Below are 14,048 nucleotides of genomic sequence, written 5' to 3'. Positions count from 1 at the left end.
TATCTCGAAATATGTCCGTCAGGCCCCTCCCTTGAGATAAATCTGCAAATATCTCGGAAACGAAGCGAGCTATGGCAAAATGTTAAGAGACCTTTTTTGTAGAGAATTATGTTTCCTACAATTTATGTTCTATGATATTTTTCGATCAGAAGCGTAGTTTTCGAGATATATCGAGATATTTAAAAGTTCCGAAGCCGCACCAACATAATAGAGATACAGAAACACCGTGGCCCCTTTCGTTGAGATAACTCTGCACTAGTGCGAGCCGCAAATGCCACTTCCAGCTTAGCTGTGCAGAAGAAGAACAACAAGAAGAAGAAATATCTCGAAATATGTCCGTCAGGCCCCTTACCATGAGATAAATCTGCAAATATCTCGGAAACGAAGCGAGCTATGGCAAAATGTTAAGAGACCTTTTTTGTAGAGAATTAAGTTTCCTACTTTTTATGTTCTATGATATTTTTTGATCAGATGCGTAGTTCTCGAGATATATCAAGATATTCAAAAGTTCCGAAGCCGCACCAACATAATAGAGATACAGAAACACCGTGGCCCCTTTCTTTGAGATAACTCTGCACTATTGCGAGCTGCAAATGCCACTTCCAGCTTAGCTGTGCAGAGGAAGAACAACAAGAAGAAGGAATATCTCGAAATATGTCCGTCAGGCCAGTTCCATTGAGCTGAATCTGCAAATATCTCGGAAACGAAGCGAGCTATGGCAAAATGTTAAGAGACGTTTTTTGTAGAGAATTATGTTTCCTACAATTTATGTTCTATGATATTTTTTGATCAGAAGCGTAGTTTTCGAGATATATCGAGATATTTAAAAGTTCCGAAGCCGCACCAACATAATAGAGATACAGAAACACCGTGGCCCCTTTCTTTGAGATAACTCTGCACTATTGCGAGCTGTAAATGCCACTTCCAGTTAAGCTGTGCAGAAGAAGAACAACAAGAAGAAGAAATATCTCGAAATATGTCCGTCAGGCCCCTTCCCTTGAGATATATCTGCAAATATCTCGGAAACGAAGCGAGCTATGGCAAAATGTTAAGAGACCTTTTTTGTAGAGAATTATGTTTCCTACAATTTATGTTCTATGATATTTTTTGTTCAGAAGCGTAGTTTTCGAGATATATCGAGATATTTAAAAGTTCCGAAGCCGCACCAACATAATAGAGATACAGAAACACCGTGGCCCCTTTCGTTGAGATAACTCTGCACTAGTGCGAGCCGCAAATGCCACTTCCAGCTTAGCTGTGCAGAAGAAGAACAACAAGAAGAAGAAATATCTCGAAATATGTCCGTCAGGCCCCTTCATTTGAGATAAATCTGCAAATATCTCGGAAACGAAGCGAGCTATGGCAAAATGTTAAGAGACCTTTTTTGTAGAGAATTAAGTTTCCTACTTTGTATGTTCTATGATATTTTTTGATCAGACGCGTAGTTCTCGAGATATATCAAGATATTTAACAGTTCCGAAGCCGCACCAACATAATAGAGATACAGAAACACCGTGGCCCCTTTCTTTGAGATATCTCTGCACTATTGCGAGCTGCAAATGCCACTTCCAGCTTAGCTGCGCAGAAGAAGAACAACAAGAAGAAGAAATATCTCGAAATATGTCCGTCAGGCCCCTTCCCTTGAGATATATCTGCAAATATCTCGGAAACGAAGCGAGCTATGGCAAAATGTTAAGAGACCTTTTTTGTAGAGAATTAAGATTCCTACTTTTTATGTTCTATGATATTTTTTGATCAGATGCGTAGTTCTCGAGATATATCAAGATATTTAAAAGTTCCGAAGCCGCACCAACATAATAGAGATACAGAAACACCGTGGCCCCTTTCTTTGAGATAACTATGCACTATTGCGAGCTGCAAATGCCACTTCCAGCTTAGCTGTGCAGAAGAAGAACAACAAGAAGAAGAAATATCTCGAAATATGTCCGTCAGGCCCCTTACCTTGAGATAAATCTGCAAATATCTCGGAAACGAAGCGAGCTATGGCAAAATGTTAAGAGACCTTTTTTGTAGAGAATTAAGTTTCCTACTTTTTATCTTCTATGATATTTTCTGATCAGATGCGTAGTTCTCGAGATATATCAAGATATTTAAAAGTTCCGAAGCCGCACCAACATAATAGAGATACAGAAACACCGTGGCCCCTTTCTTTGAGATAACTCTGCACTATTGCGAGCTGCAAATGCCACTTTCAGCTTAGCTGTGCAGAAGAAGAACAACAAGAAGAAGAAATATCTCGAAATATGTCCGTCAGGCCCCTTCCCTTGAGATAAATCTGCAAATATCTCGGAAACGAAGCGAGCTATGGCAAAATGTTAAGAGACCTTTTTTGTAGAGAATTAAGTTTCCTACTTTTTATCTTCTATGATATTTTCTGATCAGATGCGTAGTTCTCGAGATATATCAAGATATTTAAAAGTTCCGAAGCCGCACCAACATAATAGAGATACAGAAACACCGTGGCCCCTTTCTTTGAGATAACTCTGCACTATTGCGAGCTGTAAATGCCACTTCCAGTTAAGCTGTGCAGAAGAAGAACAACAAGAAGAAGAAATATCTCGAAATATGTCCGTCAGGCCCCTTCCCTTGAGATATATCTGCAAATATCTCGGAAACGAAGCGAGCTATGGCAAAATGTTAAGAGACCTTTTTTGTAGAGAATTATGTTTCCTACAATTTATGCTCTATGATATTTTTTGTTCAGAAGCGTAGTTTTCGAGATATATCGAGATATTTAAAAGTTCCGAAGCCGCACCAACATAATAGAGATACAGAAACACCGTGGCCCCTTTCGTTGAGATAACTCTGCACTAGTGCGAGCCGCAAATGCCACTTCCAGCTTAGCTGTGCAGAAGAAGAACAACAAGAAGAAGAAATATCTCGAAATATGTCCGTCAGGCCCCTTCATTTGAGATAAATCTGCAAATATCTCGGAAACGAAGCGAGCTATGGCAAAATGTTAAGAGACCTTTTTTGTAGAGAATTAAGTTTCCTACTTTGTATGTTCTATGATATTTTTTGATCAGACGCGTAGTTCTCGAGATATATCAAGATATTTAACAGTTCCGAAGCCGCACCAACATAATAGAGATACAGAAGCACCGTGGCCCCTTTCTTTGAGATATCTCTGCACTATTGCGAGCTGCAAATGCCACTTCCAGCTTAGCTGCGCAGAAGAAGAACAACAAGAAGAAGAAATATCTCGAAATATGTCCGTCAGGCCCCTTCCCTTGAGATATATCTGCAAATATCTCGGAAACGAAGCGAGCTATGGCAAAATGTTAAGAGACGTTTTTTGTAGAGAATTAAGTTTCCTACTTTTTATCTTCTATGATATTTTCTGATCAGATGCGTAGTTCTCGAGATATATTAAGATATTTAAAAGTTCCGAAGCCGCACCAACATAATAGAGATACAGAAACACCGTGGCCCCTTTCTTTGAGATAACTCTGCACTATTGCGAGCTGCAAATGCCACTTTCAGCTTAGCTGTGCAGAAGAAGAACAACAAGAAGAAGAAATATCTCGAAATATGTCCGTCAGGCCCCTTCCCTTGAGATAAATCTGCAAATATCTCGGAAACGAAGCGAGCTATGGCAAAATGTTAAGAGACCTTTTTTGTAGAGAATTAAGTTTCCTACTTTTTATGTTCTATGATATTTTTTGATCAGATGCGTAGTTCTCGAGATATATCAAGATATTTAAAAGTTCCGAAGCCGCACCAACATAATAGAGATACAGAAACACCGTGGCCCCTTTCTTTGAGATAACTCTGCACTATTGCGAGCTGGAAATGCCACTTCCAGTTTAGCTGTGCAGAAGAAGAACAACAAGAAGAAGAAATATCTCGAAATATGTCCGTTAGGCCCCTTCCCTTCAGATAAATCTGCAAATATCTCGGAAACGAAGCGAGCTATGGCAAAATGTTAAGAGACCTTTTTTGTAGAGAATTAAGTTTCCTACTTTTTATGTTCTATGATATTTTTTGATCAGATGCGTAGTTCTCGAGATATATCAAGATATTTAAAAGTTCCGAAGCCGCACCAACATAATAGAGATACAGAAACACCGTGGCCCCTCTCTTTGAGATAACTCTGCACTATTGCGAGCTGGAAATGCCACTTCCAGTTTAGCTGTGCAGAAGAAGAACAACAAGAAGCAAAAATATCTCGAAATATGTCCGTTAGGCCCCTTCCCTTGAGATAAATCTGCAAATATCTCGGAAACGAAGCGAGCTATGGCAAAATGTTAAGAGACCTTTTTTGTAGAGAATTATGTTTCCTACTTTTTATGTTCTATGATATTTTTTGATCAGACCCGTAGTTCTCGAGATATATCAAGATATTTAAAAGTTCCGAAGCCGCACCAACATAATAGAGATACAGAAACACCGTGGCCCCTTTCTTTGAGATAACTCTGCACTAGTGCGAGCCGCAAATGCCACTTCCAGCTTAGCTGTGCAGAAGAAGAACAACAAGAAGAAGAAATATCTCGAAATATGTCCGTCAGGCCCCTTCCCTTGAGATAAATCTGCAAATATCTCGGAAACGAAGCGAGCTATGGCAAAATGTTAAGAGATCTTTTTTGTAGAGAATTATGTTTCCTACTTTTTATGTTCTATGATATTTTTTGATCAGACCCGTAGTTCTCGAGATATATCAAGATATTTAAAAGTTCCGAAGCCGCACCAACATAATAGAGACACAGAAACACCGTGGCCCCTTTCTTTGAGATATCTCTGCACTATTGCGAGCTGCAAATGCCACTTCCAGCTTAGCTGTGCAGAAGAAGAACAACAAGAAGAAGAAATATCTCGAAATATGTCCGTCAGGCCCCTTCCCTTGACATAAATCTGCAAATATCTCGGAAACGAAGCGAGCTATGGCAAAATGTTAAGAGACCTTATTTGTAGAGAATTAAGTTTCCTACTTTTTACGTTCTATGATATTTTTTGATCAGATGCGTAGTTCTCGAGATATATCAAGATATTTAAAAGTTCCGAAACCGCACCAACATAATAGAGATACAGAAACACCGTGGCCCCTTTCTTTGAGATAACTCTGCACTAGTGCGAGCCGCAAATGCCACTTCCAGCTTAGCTGTGCAGAAGAAGAACAACAAGAAGAAGAAATATCTCGAAATATGTCCGTCAGGCCCCTTCCCTTGAGATAAATCTGCAAATATCTCGGAAACGAAGCGAGCTATGGCAAAATGTTAAGAGACCTTTTTTGTAGAGAATTATGTTTCCTACTTTTTATGTTCTATGATATTTTTTGATCAGACCCGTAGTTCTCGAGATATATCAAGATATTTAAAAGTTCCGAAGCCGCACCAACATAATAGAGATACAGAAACACCGTGGCCCCTTTCTTTGAGATATCTCTGCACTATTGCGAGCTGCAAATGCCACTTCCAGCTTAGCTGTGCAGAAGAAGAACAACAAGAAGAAGAAATATCTCGAAATATGTCCGTCAGGCCCCTTCCCTTGAGATAAATCTGCAAATATCTCGGAAACGAAGCGAGCTATGGCAAAATGTTAAGAGACCGTTTTTGTAGAGAATTAAGTTTCCTACTTTTTATGTTCTATGATATTTTTTGATCAGACGCGTAGTTCTCGAGATATATCAAGATATTTAAAAGTTCCGAAGCCGCACCAACATAATAGAGATACAGAAACACCGTGGCCCCTTTCTTTGAGATAACTCTGCACTATTGCGAGCTGCAAATGCCACTTCCAGCTTAGCTGTGCAGAAGAAGAACAACAAGAAGAAGAAATATCTCGAAATATGTCCGTCAGGCCCCTTCCCTTGAGATAAATCTGCAAATATCTCGGAAACGAAGAGAGCTATGGCAAAATGTTAAGAGACCTTTTTTGTAGAGAATTAAGTTTCCTACTTTTCATGTTCTATGATATTTTTTGATCAGATGCGTAGTTCTCGAGATATATCAAGATATTTAAAAGTTCCGAAGCCGCACCAACATAATAGAGATACAGAAACACCGTGGCCCCTTTCTTTGAGATAACTCTGCACTAGTGCGAGCCGCAAATGCCACTTCCAGCTTAGCTGTGCAGAAGAAGAACAACAAGAAGAAGAAATATCTCGAAATATGTCCGTCAGGCCCCTTCCCTTGAGATAAATCTGCAAATATCTCAGAAACGAAGTGAGCTATGGCAAAATGTTGAGAGACCTTTTTTGTAGAGAATTAAGTTTCCTACTTTTTATGTTCTATGATATTTTTTGATCAGACCCGTAGTTCTCGAGATATATCAAGATATTTAAAAGTTCCGAAGCCGCACCAACATAATAGAGATACAGAAACACCGTGGCCCCTTTCTTTGAGATAACTCTGCACTAGTGCGAGCTGGAAATGCCACTTCCAGTTTAGCTGTGCAGAAGAAGAACAACAAGAAGCAAAAATATCTCGAAATATGTCCGTCAGGCCCCTTCCCTTGAGATAAATCTGCAAATATCTCGGAAACGAAGAGAGCTATGGCAAAATGTTAAGAGACCTTTTTTGTAGAGAATTAAGTTTCCTACTTTTCATGTTCTATGATATTTTTTGATCAGATGCGTAGTTCTCGAGATATATCAAGATATTTAAAAGTTCCGAAGCCGCACCAACATAATAGAGATACAGAAACACCGTGGCCCCTTTCTTTGAGATAACTCTGCACTAGTGCGAGCCGCAAATGCCACTTCCAGCTGAGCTGTGCAGAAGAGGAACAACAAGAAGAAGAAATATCTCGAAATATGTCCGTCAGGCCCCTTCCCTTGAGATAAATCTGCAAATATCTCGGAAACGAAGCGAGCTATGGCAAAATGTTAAGAGACCTTTTTTGTAGAGAATTATGTTTCCTACTTTTTATGTTCTATGATATTTTTTGATCAGACCCGTAGTTCTCGAGATATATGAAGATATTTAAAAGTTCCGAAGCCGCACCAACATAATAGAGATACAGAAACACCGTGGCCCCTTTCTTTGAGATAACTCTGCACTATTGCGAGCTGGAAATGCCACTTCCAGTTTAGCTGTGCAGAAGAAGAACAACAAGAAGCAAAAATATCTCGAAATATGTCCGTTAGGCCCCTTCCCTTGAGATAAATCTGCAAATATCTCGGAAACGAAGCGAGCTATGGCAAAATGTTACGAGACCTTATTTGTAGAGAATTAAGTTTCCTACCTTTTACGTTCTATGATATTTTTTGATCAGATGCGTAGTTCTCGAGATATATCAAGATATTTAAAAGTTCCGAAGCCGCACCAACATAATAGAGATACAGAAACACCGTGGCCCCTTTCTTTGAGATAACTCTGCACTATTGCGACCTGCAAATGCCACTTCCAGCTCAGCTGTGCAGAAGAAGAACAACAAGAAGAAGAAATATCTCGAAATATGTCCGTCAGGCCCCTTCCCTTGAGATAAATCTGCAAATATCTCGGAAACGAAGCGAGCTATGGCAAAATGTTAAGAGACCTTTTTTGTAGAGAATTAAGTTTCCTACTTTTTATGTTCTATGATATTTTTTGATCAGATGCGTAGTTCTCGAGATATATCAAGATATTTAAAAGTTCCGAAGCCGCACCAACATAATAGAGATACAGAAACACCGTGGCCCCTTTCTTTGAGATAACTCTGCACTATTGCGAGCTGGAAATGCCACTTCCAGTTTAGCTGTGCAGAAGAAGAACAACAAGAAGAAGAAATATCTCGAAATATGTCCGTTAGGCCCCTTCCCTTCAGATAAATCTGCAAATATCTCGGAAACGAAGCGAGCTATGGCAAAATGTTAAGAGACCTTTTTTGTAGAGAATTAAGTTTCCTACTTTTCATGTTCTATGATATTTTTTGATCAGATGCGTAGTTCTCGAGATATATCAAGATATTTAAAAGTTCCGAAGCCGCACCAACATAATAGAGATACAGAAACACCGTGGCCCCTTTCTTTGAGATAACTCTGCACTATTGCGAGCTGTAAATGCCACTTCCAGCTTAGCTGTGCAGAAGAAGAACAACAAGAAGAAGAAATATCTCGAAATATGTCCGTCTGGCCCCTTCCCTTGAGATATATCTGCAAATATCTCGGAAACGAAGCGAGCTATGGCAAAATGTTAAGAGACCTTTTTTGTAGAGAATTATGTTTCCTACAATTTATGTTCTATGATATTTTTTGATCAGAAGCGTAGTTTTCGAGATATATCGAGATATTTAAAATTTCCGAAGCCGCACCAACATAATAGAGATACAGAAACACCGTGGCCCCTTTCTTTGAGATAACTCTGCACTAGTGAGAGCCGCAAATGCCACTTCCAGCTTAGCTGTGCAGAAGAAGAACAACAAGAAGACGAAATATCTCGAAATATGTCCGTCAGGCCCCTTCCCTTGAGATAAATCTGCAAATATCTCGGAAACGAAGCGAGCTATGGCAAAATGTTAAGAGACCTTTTTTGTAGAGAATTAAGTTTCCTACTTTTTATGTTCTATGATATTTTTTGATCAGAAGCGTAGTTTTCGAGATATATCGAGATATTTAAAAGTTCCGAAGCCGCACCAACATAATAGAGATACAGAAACACCGTGGCCCCTTTCTTTGAGATAACTCTGCACTAGTGCGAGCTGCAAATGCCACTTCCAGCTTAGCTGTGCAGAAGAAGAACAACAAGAAGAAGAAATATCTCGAAATATGTCCGTCAGGCCCCTTCCCTTGAGATAAATCTGCAAATATCTCGGAAACGAAGCGAGCTATGGCAAAATGTTAAGAGACCTTTTTTGTAGAGAATTAAGTTTCCTACTTTTTATGTTCTATGATATTTTTTGATCAGATGCGTAGTTCTCGAGATATATCAAGATATTTAAAAGTTCCGAAGCCGCACCAACATAATAGAGATACAGAAACACCGTGGCCCCTTTCTTTGAGATAACTCTGCACTATTGCGAGCTGCAAATGCCACTTCCAGCTTAGCTGTGCAGAGGAAGAACAACAAGAAGAAGAAGTATCTCGAAATATGTCCGTCAGGCCCGTTCCTTTGAGCTGAATCTGCAAATATCTCGGAAACGAAGCGAGCTATGGCAAAATGTTAAGATACGTTTTTTGTAGAGAATTATGTTTCCTACAATTTATGTTCTATGATATTTTTTGATCAGAAGCGTAGTTTTCGAGATATATCGAGATATTTAAAAGTTCCGAAGCCGCACCAACATAATAGAGATACAGAAACACCGTGGCCCCTTTCTTTGAGATAACTCTGCACTAGTGCGAGCCGCAAATGCCACTTCCAGCTTAGCTGTGCAGAAGAAGAACAACAAGAAGAAGAAATATCTCGAAATATGTCCGTCAGGCCCCTTCCCTTGAGATAAATCTGCAAATATCTCGGAAACGAAGCGAGCTATGGCAAAATGTTAAGAGACCTTTTTTGTAGAGAATTATGTTTCCTACAATTTATGTTCTATGATATTTTTTGATCAGAAGCGTAGTTTTCGAGATATATCGAGATATTTAAAAGTTCCGAAGCCGCACCAACATAATAGAGATACAGAAACACCGTGGCCCCTTTCTTTGAGATAACTCTGCACTAGTGAGAGCCGCAAATGCCACTTCCAGCTTAGCTGTGCAGAAGAAGAACAACAAGAAGAAGAAATATCTCGAAATATGTCCGTCAGGCCCCTTCCCTTGAGATAAATCTGCAAATATCTCGGAAACGAGGCGAGCTGTGGCAAAATGTTAAGAGACCTTTTTTGTAGAGAATTAAGTTTCCTACTTTTTATGTTCTATGATATTTTTTGATCAGAAGCGTAGTTTTCGAGATATATCGAGATATTTAAAAGTTCCGAAGCCGCACCAACATAATAGAGATACAGAAACACCGTGGCCCCTTTCTTTGAGATAACTCTGCACTAGTGCGAGCCGCAAATGCCACTTCCAGCTGAGCTGTGCAGAAGAGGAACAACAAGAAGAAGAAATATCTCGAAATATGTCCGTCAGGCCCCTTCCCTTGAGATAAATCTGCAAATATCTCGGAAACGAAGCGAGCTATGGCAAAATGTTAAGAGACCTTTTTTGTAGAGAATTATGTTTCCTACTTTTTATGTTCTATGATATTTTTTGATCAGACCCGTAGTTCTCGAGATATATGAAGATATTTAAAAGTTCCGAAGCCGCACCAACATAATAGAGATACAGAAACACCGTGGCCCCTTTCTTTGAGATAACTCTGCACTATTGCGAGCTGGAAATGCCACTTCCAGTTTAGCTGTGCAGAAGAAGAACAACAAGAAGCAAAAATATCTCGAAATATGTCCGTTAGGCCCCTTCCCTTGAGATAAATCTGCAAATATCTCGGAAACGAAGCGAGCTATGGCAAAATGTTACGAGACCTTATTTGTAGAGAATTAAGTTTCCTACCTTTTACGTTCTATGATATTTTTTGATCAGATGCGTAGTTCTCGAGATATATCAAGATATTTAAAAGTTCCGAAGCCGCACCAACATAATAGAGATACAGAAACACCGTGGCCCCTTTCTTTGAGATAACTCTGCACTATTGCGACCTGCAAATGCCACTTCCAGCTCAGCTGTGCAGAAGAAGAACAACAAGAAGAAGAAATATCTCGAAATATGTCCGTCAGGCCCCTTCCCTTGAGATAAATCTGCAAATATCTCGGAAACGAAGCGAGCTATGGCAAAATGTTAAGAGACCTTTTTTGTAGAGAATTAAGTTTCCTACTTTTTATGTTCTATGATATTTTTTGATCAGATGCGTAGTTCTCGAGATATATCAAGATATTTAAAAGTTCCGAAGCCGCACCAACATAATAGAGATACAGAAACACCGTGGCCCCTTTCTTTGAGATAACTCTGCACTATTGCGAGCTGGAAATGCCACTTCCAGTTTAGCTGTGCAGAAGAAGAACAACAAGAAGAAGAAATATCTCGAAATATGTCCGTTAGGCCCCTTCCCTTCAGATAAATCTGCAAATATCTCGGAAACGAAGCGAGCTATGGCAAAATGTTAAGAGACCTTTTTTGTAGAGAATTAAGTTTCCTACTTTTCATGTTCTATGATATTTTTTGATCAGATGCGTAGTTCTCGAGATATATCAAGATATTTAAAAGTTCCGAAGCCGCACCAACATAATAGAGATACAGAAACACCGTGGCCCCTTTCTTTGAGATAACTCTGCACTATTGCGAGCTGTAAATGCCACTTCCAGCTTAGCTGTGCAGAAGAAGAACAACAAGAAGAAGAAATATCTCGAAATATGTCCGTCTGGCCCCTTCCCTTGAGATATATCTGCAAATATCTCGGAAACGAAGCGAGCTATGGCAAAATGTTAAGAGACCTTTTTTGTAGAGAATTATGTTTCCTACAATTTATGTTCTATGATATTTTTTGATCAGAAGCGTAGTTTTCGAGATATATCGAGATATTTAAAATTTCCGAAGCCGCACCAACATAATAGAGATACAGAAACACCGTGGCCCCTTTCTTTGAGATAACTCTGCACTAGTGAGAGCCGCAAATGCCACTTCCAGCTTAGCTGTGCAGAAGAAGAACAACAAGAAGACGAAATATCTCGAAATATGTCCGTCAGGCCCCTTCCCTTGAGATAAATCTGCAAATATCTCGGAAACGAAGCGAGCTATGGCAAAATGTTAAGAGACCTTTTTTGTAGAGAATTAAGTTTCCTACTTTTTATGTTCTATGATATTTTTTGATCAGAAGCGTAGTTTTCGAGATATATCGAGATATTTAAAAGTTCCGAAGCCGCACCAACATAATAGAGATACAGAAACACCGTGGCCCCTTTCTTTGAGATAACTCTGCACTAGTGCGAGCTGCAAATGCCACTTCCAGCTTAGCTGTGCAGAAGAAGAACAACAAGAAGAAGAAATATCTCGAAATATGTCCGTCAGGCCCCTTCCCTTGAGATAAATCTGCAAATATCTCGGAAACGAAGCGAGCTATGGCAAAATGTTAAGAGACCTTTTTTGTAGAGAATTAAGTTTCCTACTTTTTATGTTCTATGATATTTTTTGATCAGATGCGTAGTTCTCGAGATATATCAAGATATTTAAAAGTTCCGAAGCCGCACCAACATAATAGAGATACAGAAACACCGTGGCCCCTTTCTTTGAGATAACTCTGCACTATTGCGAGCTGCAAATGCCACTTCCAGCTTAGCTGTGCAGAGGAAGAACAACAAGAAGAAGAAGTATCTCGAAATATGTCCGTCAGGCCCGTTCCTTTGAGCTGAATCTGCAAATATCTCGGAAACGAAGCGAGCTATGGCAAAATGTTAAGATACGTTTTTTGTAGAGAATTATGTTTCCTACAATTTATGTTCTATGATATTTTTTGATCAGAAGCGTAGTTTTCGAGATATATCGAGATATTTAAAAGTTCCGAAGCCGCACCAACATAATAGAGATACAGAAACACCGTGGCCCCTTTCTTTGAGATAACTCTGCACTAGTGCGAGCCGCAAATGCCACTTCCAGCTTAGCTGTGCAGAAGAAGAACAACAAGAAGAAGAAATATCTCGAAATATGTCCGTCAGGCCCCTTCCCTTGAGATAAATCTGCAAATATCTCGGAAACGAAGCGAGCTATGGCAAAATGTTAAGAGACCTTTTTTGTAGAGAATTATGTTTCCTACAATTTATGTTCAATGATATTTTTTGATCAGAAGCGTAGTTTTCGAGATATATCGAGATATTTAAAAGTTCCGAAGCCGCACCAACATAATAGAGATACAGAAACACCGTGGCCCCTTTCTTTGAGATAACTCTGCACTAGTGAGAGCCGCAAATGCCACTTCCAGCTTAGCTGTGCAGAAGAAGAACAACAAGAAGAAGAAATATCTCGAAATATGTCCGTCAGGCCCCTTCCCTTGAGATAAATCTGCAAATATCTCGGAAACGAGGCGAGCTGTGGCAAAATGTTAAGAGACCTTTTTTGTAGAGAATTAAGTTTCCTACTTTTTATGTTCTATGATATTTTTTGATCAGAAGCGTAGTTTTCGAGATATATCGAGATATTTAAAAGTTCCGAAGCCGCACCAACATAATAGAGATACAGAAACACCGTGGCCCCTTTCTTTGAGATAACTCTGCACTAGTGCGAGCCGCAAATGCCACTTCCAGCTGAGCTGTGCAGAAGAGGAACAACAAGAAGAAGAAATATCTCGAAATATGTCCGTCAGGCCCCTTCCCTTGAGATAAATCTGCAAATATCTCGGAAACGAAGCGAGCTATGGCAAAATGTTAAGAGACCTTTTTTGTAGAGAATTATGTTTCCTACTTTTTATGTTCTATGATATTTTTTGATCAGACCCGTAGTTCTCGAGATATATGAAGATATTTAAAAGTTCCGAAGCCGCACCAACATAATAGAGATACAGAAACACCGTGGCCCCTTTCTTTGAGATAACTCTGCACTATTGCGAGCTGGAAATGCCACTTCCAGTTTAGCTGTGCAGAAGAAGAACAACAAGAAGCAAAAATATCTCGAAATATGTCCGTTAGGCCCCTTCCCTTGAGATAAATCTGCAAATATCTCGGAAACGAAGCGAGCTATGGCAAAATGTTACGAGACCTTATTTGTAGAGAATTAAGTTTCCTACCTTTTACGTTCTATGATATTTTTTGATCAGATGCGTAGTTCTCGAGATATATCAAGATATTTAAAAGTTCCGAAGCCGCACCAACATAATAGAGATACAGAAACACCGTGGCCCCTTTCTTTGAGATAACTCTGCACTATTGCGACCTGCAAATGCCACTTCCAGCTCAGCTGTGCAGAAGAAGAACAACAAGAAGAAGAAATATCTCGAAATATGTCCGTCAGGCCCCTTCCCTTGAGATAAATCTGCAAATATCTCGGAAACGAAGCGAGCTATGGCAAAATGTTAAGAGACCTTTTTTGTAGAGAATTAAGTTTCCTACTTTTTATGTTCTATGATATTTTTTGATCAGATGCGTAGTTCTCGAGATATATCAAGATATTTAAAAGTTCCGAAGCCGCACCA

This window comes from Osmia lignaria, unplaced genomic scaffold, assembly GCF_051020975.1.
Source record: "Osmia lignaria lignaria isolate PbOS001 unplaced genomic scaffold, iyOsmLign1 scaffold0005, whole genome shotgun sequence".
In the NCBI taxonomy this organism is placed as follows: domain Eukaryota; kingdom Metazoa; phylum Arthropoda; class Insecta; order Hymenoptera; family Megachilidae; genus Osmia; species Osmia lignaria.
Note: the sequence above shows the minus strand (reverse complement) of the source record.